At 43.2% G+C, this 9,427-nt stretch overlaps 1 long non-coding RNA gene across 1 annotated transcript; it reads right to left on the bottom strand.

The window, feature by feature from the left end:
- Window positions 1–2,702: 2,702 nt before the first annotated feature.
- LOC115555160 (uncharacterized) lies at window positions 2,703–5,562 on the bottom strand. Its single transcript, XR_003978829.1, has 9 exons — window positions 5,521–5,562; window positions 5,250–5,368; window positions 5,013–5,135; window positions 4,849–4,917; window positions 4,641–4,729; window positions 4,283–4,388; window positions 4,013–4,116; window positions 3,761–3,846; window positions 2,703–2,911 (listed from the first exon to the last, which is right to left on the bottom strand). It is a non-coding gene; the product is annotated as an uncharacterized LOC115555160 (long non-coding RNA).
- Window positions 5,563–9,427: the final 3,865 nt, after the last annotated feature.

The following is a 9,427-nucleotide window of genomic DNA, read 5'->3' as shown; positions in this document are numbered from 1 at the left end:
TCAGGTCATTTGTCGTCCTCATATCTGTATTTGGACACAATTATTCATGTCTGCGATCATCACAGAGTCCACAAGCAACGCAGGTCGCAATCAACGATGCCACAATCAATCTAGCGCACCGTCGAATTCTGCGCCCACACTGTAAATGCAGGAAAAATGAGTCAAACCCCAACCAAGTGTTTTCAGGTCATTTGTCGTCCTCATATCTGTATTTGGACACAATTATTCATATCTGCGATCATCACAGAGTCCACAAGCAGCAGGTCGCAATCCCCGATGGGTCACAATTCATGACAGCAGACCGTCGAAATCTGCGACAACACTGTAAATGCGGGGAAAATGAGTCAAACCCCAACCAAATGTTTTCAGGTCATTTGTCGTCCTCATATCTGTATTTGGACACAATTATTCATGTCTGCGATCATCACAGAGTCCACAAGCAACGCAGGTCGCAATCAACGATGCCACAATCAATCTAGCGCACCGTCGAATTCTGCGCCCACACTGTAAATGCAGGAAAAATGAGTCAAACCCCAACCAAGTGTTTTCAGGTCATTTGTCGTCCAGATATCTGTATTTGGACACAATTATTCATATCTGCGATCATCACAGAGTCCACCAGCAGCAGGTCGCAATCCCCGATGGGTCACAATTCATGACAGCAGACCGTCGAAATCTGCGACCACACTGTAAATGCGGGGAAAATGAGTCAAACCCCAACCAAATGTTTTCAGGTCATTTGTCGTCCTCATATCTGTATTTGGACACAATTATTCATGTCTGCGATCATCACAGAGTCCACAAGCAACGCAGGTCGCAATCAACGATGCCACAATCAATCTAGCGCACCGTCGAATTCTGCGCCCACACTGTAAATGCAGGAAAAATGAGTCAAACCCCAACCAAGTGTTTTCAGGTCATTTGTCGTCCTCATATCTGTATTTGGACACAATTATTCATATCTGCGATCATCACAGAGTCCACAAGCAGCAGGTCGCAATCCCCGATGGGTCACAATTCATGACAGCAGACCGTCGAAATCTGCGACCACACTGTAAATGCGGGGAAAATGAGTCAAACCCCAACCAAATGTTTTCAGGTCATTTGTCGTCCTCATATCTGTATTTGGACACAATTATTCATGTCTGCGATCATCACAGAGTCCACAAGCAACGCAGGTCGCAATCAACGATGCCACAATCAATCTAGCGCACCGTCGAATTCTGCGCCCACACTGTAAATGCAGGAAAAATGAGTCAAACCCCAACCAAGTGTTTTCAGGTCATTTGTCGTCCTCATATCTGTATTTGGACACAATTATTCATATCTGCGATCATCACAGAGTCCACAAGCAGCAGGTCGCAATCCCCGATGGGTCACAATTCATGACAACAGACCGTCGAAATCTGCGACCACACTGTAAATGCGGGGAAAATGAGTCAAACCCCAACCAAATGTTTTCAGGTCATTTGTCGTCCTCATATCTGTATTTGGACACAATTATTCATGTCTGCGATCATCACAGAGTCCACAAGCAACGCAGGTCGCAATCAACGATGCCACAATCAATCTAGCGCGCCGTCGAATTCTGCGCCCACACTGTAAATGCAGGAAAAATGAGTCAAACCCCAACCAAGTGTTTTCAGGTAATTTGTCGTCCTCATATCTGTATTTGGACACAATTATTCATGTCTGCGAGAACGGGGAACGGCCCCATTAAAGTTTTAAATTAATTAATTTGCCTTGTAGAATTCAGCAAGATTAAACGTGCAAATACATCAACAAAATTCATATAAATTGGCAACCTTGTGTGGTTGTTCAAGACACACTGAAGGCATGATGCCACCATAGGTTTGCAGAGAACTATATACAATATGCACACTGAAGGCATGATGCCACCATAGGTTTGCAGAGAACTACATACAATATGCACAGTGAAGGCATGATGCCACCATAGGTTTGCAGAGAACTACATACAATATGCACAGTGAAGGCATGATGCCACCATAGGTTTGCAGAGAACTACATACAATATGCACAGTGAAGGCATGATGCCACCATAGGTTTGCAGAGAACTACATACAATATGCACAGTGAAGGCATGATGCCACCATAGGTTTGCAGAGAACTACATACAATATGCACAGTGAAGGCATGATGCCACCATAGGTTTGCAGAGAACTACATACAATATGCACAGTGAAGGCATGATGCCACCATAGGTTTGCAGAGAACTATATACAATAGAACTATATACAATATGCACACTTGAAAGGGGTGGGGGGGTGGTGGGGGTTGTGAGGGTCGCTGATACACAGTGTCCATCCTCACGGGAAGGGGTGGGGGGGGGGGGTGGTGATGAGGGTTGTGAGGGTCGCTGATACACAGTGTCCATCCTCACGGGAAGGGGTGGGGGGGGGGGGGGGGGATGAGGGTTTTGGGGGTCGCTGAGACACAGTGTCCATCCTCACGGGAAGGGGGGGGGGGGGGGGGTGGTGATGAGGGTTGTGAGGGTCGCTGATACACAGTGTCCATCCTCACGGGAAGGGGTGGGGGGGGGGGGGGTGATGAGGGTTGTGAGGGTCGCTGAAAGACAGTGTCCATCCTCACGGGAAGGGGTGGGGGGGGGGGGTGGTGATGAGGGTTGTGAGGGTCGCTGAAAGACAGTGTCCATCCTCACGGGAAGGGGTGGGGGGGGGGTGGTGGGGGTTGTGAGGGTCGCTGAAAGACAGTGTCCATCCTCACGGGAAGGGGTGATAATCATGTGACATGGTTATCTTTTTTTGGACCGTTTTGGACGGCATCGACTCATTTGAGCCTGGGGGCATGCAGGACAGCTGTACATAGGATCTCTGTCAGGTCTCCCAACACAACCCTCGTGGTACCACCTTCCACAGGTGTCACACTGGATCTGAAACACAACAATTCCCCTCAGGATTAATAAAGTAAATCTTATTAATGTTATCTTAAACCGAGGTCAGATTGAATGGGAAAAAAGTTCAGTCTAAATATCTGCGTAAAATGTGTGTCTTCTCCTGTACCAGACTGAATGAATGAATGATCTTTATTTGTCAAAGTACAGGTACAGGTACAGGAACCTCGAAATTTGGGAGAGCTCCCCCCTGGTGCTTAAAGAAAAATAGGACAAGGAACATACATAAACAATATATACAGTATGATAAAAAACGAACATACTGTATATATATCTAACTAACACTGATACATCTAATATAAATCTAACATCTAATATAAATTAAACTAAAACTGACACATCTAATATAAATCAAACTAAAACGGATGCATCTAATGTAAATCTAACTGAGGTAAAGTGCAGTTGAAGTCCTTAGAAAGTCAGTGAGGCAGGTAGATAAATAGATGGTTCATAGGGAATTGCACAGTTCCCTGGACAGGTTGGCATAAAGAGCAGAATAAAGAATAAATATATTGTTGATTTATACCATGGTTTATTATTTTTTTGTTCATTTAATGCATTTATCTACTTAATATAAACTAAGACTGTTTTAACTTACGCAGTCATGCAAAGACACAGGCAAGGTTTGTATATATGTCAATAAGACATGGTTTAAGACATCGTTATATTGACATCCATGTTACATGTGCATGTACAGCTGCTGTTTAACATTCAGACCCTAATTCACATGAATTTAGGCAGATCTCCCTGGTACTTGTTTACATCATGCCTTCTGCAAACAACCTGAGCCAAGAACTCGAAAGCGGTGGTGTTAGAACAATAACTTACCCAGTCAGTGGCATCAGGTCTGTCTTGAGACCCCCCTCGCGCCTCATCTCCCTCTCCACAGTGGTGGCACAGCTCACTGAGATCATCTGTTTAAGATATGGTATTGATTGCATATAATATTTTCTTCTTATTTCCATGGGAAAATACACCATAAGTGATACATACTAACTTTCTGGACTTTTTTATATTCATTGAATTAATGATATTGAAATCCTCATGGTGTTAATAGAAGTTTGAAAATGGTTAACATACCAGTCTCATTGAGAAGTGCTAGCAATTTCCCTCCTGTAATTAACCACTGCCCCTTCAGTGTTTGGGAAAGTAGGAGACTCCTCTGCCAGGACTTTCTCAGCATACTAAGAACATGTTTGAATAAATGAATATTCAAAACATACTGGCCCAGTTTAACTTAATCAAAATTCATCAACTTTATGTCTCTCTAGGAGTTTAAATGTTGAAAAGGAGACCTTTTCAAAATCTGCTTCATGTTTCCGTAAAGAAATATGCAATTCAAAAACTTACTTTGATGGCAAATATTCCACATGAAGTGGAATCCTGCTGCAGGCTATGTGGCACAGTGTTGGCTTTCCACCTGGACACCGTACAGCCCCTCGCTCTCATGAATGCTCTGAAAAGTAGACAAAAAGCAGCAAATTATTATGCAATTCTTAAACATCCAGTCCAGCACAATGGACAGGTCCCAGTCACCAGAGCACGAGGTGCACTCCTGCACCACCATGGACAGTACCACAGTTCTCACACACCTGCACTGCATCATCCCATCAGTCAAGGTCATTCCCTTCACCTGTTTCACCCATACTCCAATGGTTAAATAGCAGCATTCCGCCTGCCGGGCCAGGCCATAGAACCCAACTGTTACCTTGTGGTCTCCAGACATCTTGTGATCTTGGAGGCATCGTTGCCGAGTGGATCCAGCACAAGGCTCCTCTGTTCTGAGGGGAAGATGACCTAGAGAAATGTAGATAAGCACATTGTGCATGTGTCACATTCACATATCCTAATAAAATCATGGATGTGCCTTGGAAATTTAAATATGAATACATAGCGTAAGATAATGTTTAACTTACTGTGAGTATCCAATGATTTGGCTCATTCACTACCCCCAGAATGACTCCATATAATGAAGGATCACACTTCTAAAATAACACACAATTTACTGTTAAAAAAACAACCACTATATACAGTAAATCGTAAACAGTAAAACAGTAACAGTAAAAACCTGTGCCTATACCCTTAGAATTGAAGTCTTCCTGTTCCAAATTTGGGTCATGGCATATGTATCAATGCAAAGTGCCTTTTTCCCCCCTTGGCAATTGTGCTTCTGGACCATTCTGAACAGGGTGGCATTGATCACCTGGGGAAAGCAAATCCATTTGAAAATGAAGTCAGTTAACTTATGGTGTACTAGCATTTGGAGATTTCTTTGTTATATGAGTTAACTAAAGGAGAATAAAATACTGAAGCTTACCTCACTCTCAAGTTCCTGACCCGGAGTTGTCCTACAGATGTCCCAATAGAACAGCTTGTATGGTCCGATTCTGGACAGCAGAACATGAACATTTTTGCCGTCCCAAGCCTCTGTAACATCTTACATGAAAAAAAGAAAATGTTATAATTATCAAATCGATTCAATATCTTCTCTCCTGAACAGCTGTTTTGTTTGAGTTACCTGAACTTTTAAGGTTGAACATTTACATCAAAGTTTAGAATATCAGAGTGAGCTTCATAGCGTTACATACATTTCTCTGAAGTGGAGGTGGCAGGTGGAGTGGAGGTGGCAGCAGGTGGAGTGGAGGTGGCAGCAGGTGGAGTGGAGGTGGCAGCAGGTGGAGTGGAGGTGGCAGCAGGTGGGGTGGAGGTGGCAGGTGGAGTGGAGGTGGCAGCAGGTGGAGTGGAGGTGGCAGCAGGTGGAGTGGAGGTGGCAGCAGGTGGAGTGGAGGTGGCAGCAGCTGGGGTGGAGGTGGCAGGTGGAGTGGAGGTGGCAGCAGGTGGAGTGGAGGTGGCAGCAGGTGGAGTGGAGGTGGCAGCAGGTGGAGTGGAGGTAATGGAAGAGACTGGGGGAACTTTCAACCTCCGAGGAATTCTTGGGGTTGGGATAGTGTGCAGCTTCAGGTGATCAGTGTTGACCTTGTGGATAGATTTTCCTGAACTATCCACAAGGTCAACACTTTTCTCCTCAATGTTCACCACTTTGAACGGCCCAAGGAACTCCGGATCCAGCTTTCCCCCTTTCCGCTGCAGGCTACGGACGTTCTTCCTCCACACCATGTCCCCCACCTTAAAGCTTGCTCTTTTTTTCAGGGATTGCAGTCTCCCTCTGGTTCTCTCCTGAACCTTCTCCACATTTTGCTGGACAATGTTGACAATTTTGTCCTGTCGCTCGATGTCCATTGCCACCTCCTCTTCATTGAACTGCTCCTCAAAGGACCCATCGACCTGTAAAAAACAAAATTGCTTATTTAATTTGATTACAGTTCATAACTATGTAACGTCATTCAATAATTGTTGAAAATAGTTTTTTGAAGAGAATATATATAAACATTCCAACTAACCTTATAGTTTTCCTGCACCTGAGATGGATACCTGGCTTCCCTCCCAAACATCAGGTAAAATGGAGAGAAGCGGGTTGTGAGCTGCTTTTTGGTGCGCAAACCAAACATCACAGCGTCCAGGTATCTATCCCATGTGTTGGGTTTTCTCTGGTGAGCTTGCCCAGAGCTCTAGATAGTTGAAAAAAGTTTAATGTTACCCTTTTATATGAGTATGTTAAATGCTGTTTCTTCGATTTTTAACAAGGTAATTTTGTCAATTGATGTAGTTGTAAAATGCATCTCTTAACCTCTGTATAGTGCCATTTAATCTCTCCACCAACCCATTCGTCTGGGGGTGGTATGGGGCACAGAGACTCCTCCTTATCCCCAAAATTTGGCACACTTCGGTGTTAATCTGTATGAATGGTGCAGAGAACAAATTAACCCCACTGTAACATTGAATAAATAAAACAGTAATTTGAAAGTTCAAATATTTGCTAAAATAGCGATAAAAATACATACTTGGTTGACAAATTCTCTGCCTTGGTCAGTCAGTATTCTCTGTGGCACCTCAAATTGGTATACAAATTTGAGAATGCACTGTGTGACCTCGGCTGCAGATTTCGACTTGATGGCATAGGCCTGTGACTATCTAGTGAAGTAGTCCACCATCACACAGATGTACTGATTTCCCTGATCAGTCATCACAAGTTTGCCAACCAGGTCCATGCCTATAAGTTCAAAAGGAACTTTGGTCTGTTTGAAAACAAAGAGAGAAAGACAGAGAAAGAGGTAATTGCTATGTTATTCACACATGTTGAAAATATGATGAATGTTCCTCCCATCTATAGGAACATGGGTTAAAAGACACAAAAATGACATGTTATACCTTTATTAGTATGTACTCTGTGGCAAGCTTGAGGTCATGTCGACTTTGCTGACACACAGTGCATTGTGATACCTATGGAAGAGATTTTCATGTGATTTGCCGTTTTTTTTGTGCTGAATAAAGTAGAAAATTATTAAATATGGAAGCAAAAAAAAAACCCAATTCTCAATGTCGGTGGACATGCCAGGCCAGTAGAACCTCTGTGAAATCACAGTCCTGGTACGAATTTGGCCGCAGTGTGCACCAATGTCACTGCAGTGAAATTCTTTAAATAAGGCGTCGGCCTCAGCTGCCCCACAGACCACTTTCACCTTTTCCTCCTTGTCCGAGCCCCTACGTCTGACATAAAACAATTCGCCGTCTAGAAGATAGGATGGGAATTATTGATAGGCTACCCTTTAAGCCTAGTTTAATTCGGCCTACAGACTCACATGAGTTGCAAAGCATAACTGCATAATTTATTGATAAATTATTTATTGCAATAATATATTAAATATCTACTTTTGGCCTACCATCGATCAAAAAGTTGGAGGCTCGTCGTCGAAATGTTCAGCGCTGTTTCTTGTCCAATTCTTTGGGAAACTCTTCATTGATGAGAAACTCCCTCAATTGATCAAACATTAGTTTCTCCATAATATAGCCTATATATATATAATATATATACAGTATAGGCTACAATATATTCGAAACTGCTATTGAAACTTGTCTTTTGAACTGCTGCAGATAAAGTCTACGTTGTGGTGGATAACTTTCTGATAACGGTTGTCAATCTGTTTATATTCACGGAATTCAAATTGGATCCAATCAGACACATCCAACGTCATAATTGTTTACATGATGAAGCAGGTAGGTTAAGTGACCCATCGGGGATTGCGACCTGCTGCTTGTGGACTCTGTGATGATCGCAGACATGAATAATTGTGTGCACATACAGATATGAGGACGACAAATGACCTGAAAACACTTGGTTGGGGTTTGACTCATTTTTCCTGCATTTACAGTGTGGGCGCAGAATTCGACGGTGCGCTAGATTGATTGTGGCATCGTTGATTGCGACCTGCGTTGCTTGTGGACTCTGTGATGATCGCAGACATGAATAATTGTGTCCAAATACAGATATGAGGACGACAAATGACCTGAAAACATTTGGTTGGGGTTTGACTCATTTTCCCCGCATTTACAGTGTGGTCGCAGATTTCGACGGTCTGCTGTCATGAATTGTGACCCATCGTGGATTGCGACCTGCTGCTTGTGGACTCTGTGATGAGCGCAAACATGAATAATTGTGTCCAAATACAGATATGAGGACGACAAATGACCTGAAAACATTTGGTTGGGGTTTGATTCATTTTCCCCGCATTTACAGTGTGGTCGCAGATTTCGACGGTCTGCTGTCATGAATTGTGACCCATCGGGGATTGCGACCTGCTGCTTGTGGACTCTGTGATGATCGCAGTTATGAATAATTGTGTGCACATACAGATATGAGGACGACAAATGACCTGAAAACATTTGGTTGGGGTTTGACTCATTTTCCCCGCATTTACAGTGTGGTCGCAGATTTCGACGGTCTGCTGTCATGAATTGTGACCCATCGTGGATTGCGACCTGCTGCTTGTGGACTCTGTGATCATGTTCAGGTTACTTTATTCGTACCCGTAGGTAAACTTGTGTTGCAGTTTAAAAGTGGGCTTCCGTCACACAGTTAGGACAACACATACAAACAAACAAAAATGGGACAGTTACATACAGTGGATAAAACAATTAAAGTGCTCCAGTGCTAATCCAAATTTGGACACTTAAAACTGACCAACATAATTAAAATATAATAAAACCCTGATAAATTACACATACAAAATTAATGTTGTGCAAATATAGCAGTTTCTACAGCTTGTTCTTCAGCGTGATTGCAGCTGGAACAAAGCTGTTTTTAAAACGCTTGGTTTTAAACCTTGGAACTAAAAACCTTTTTCCAGAAGGGAGTAGCTGAAACTCTTTGTGCAAAGGGTGCAAACGGTGATTTAAAATAGACTCGGTTATCCGCTGTACCTGTCTAGTGTACAGGGAGGCCGGGTTCGGCTGAGATTCACCAACTAACTTACTGGACCATTTCACCACCTGATTGAGTGAGTTCCTGTTCTTAATAGAGAGACTTCCAAACCATGAAACCAAAGAAAAGGATACAATAGATTCGATAAAAGCACGATAAAACAAGGTCATTATGGT

This window comes from Gadus morhua, chromosome 12 (genome assembly GCF_902167405.1).
Source record: "Gadus morhua chromosome 12, gadMor3.0, whole genome shotgun sequence".
In the NCBI taxonomy this organism is placed as follows: domain Eukaryota; kingdom Metazoa; phylum Chordata; class Actinopteri; order Gadiformes; family Gadidae; genus Gadus; species Gadus morhua.
Note: the sequence above shows the minus strand (reverse complement) of the source record. Positions and strands in the feature narration are given on the sequence as shown.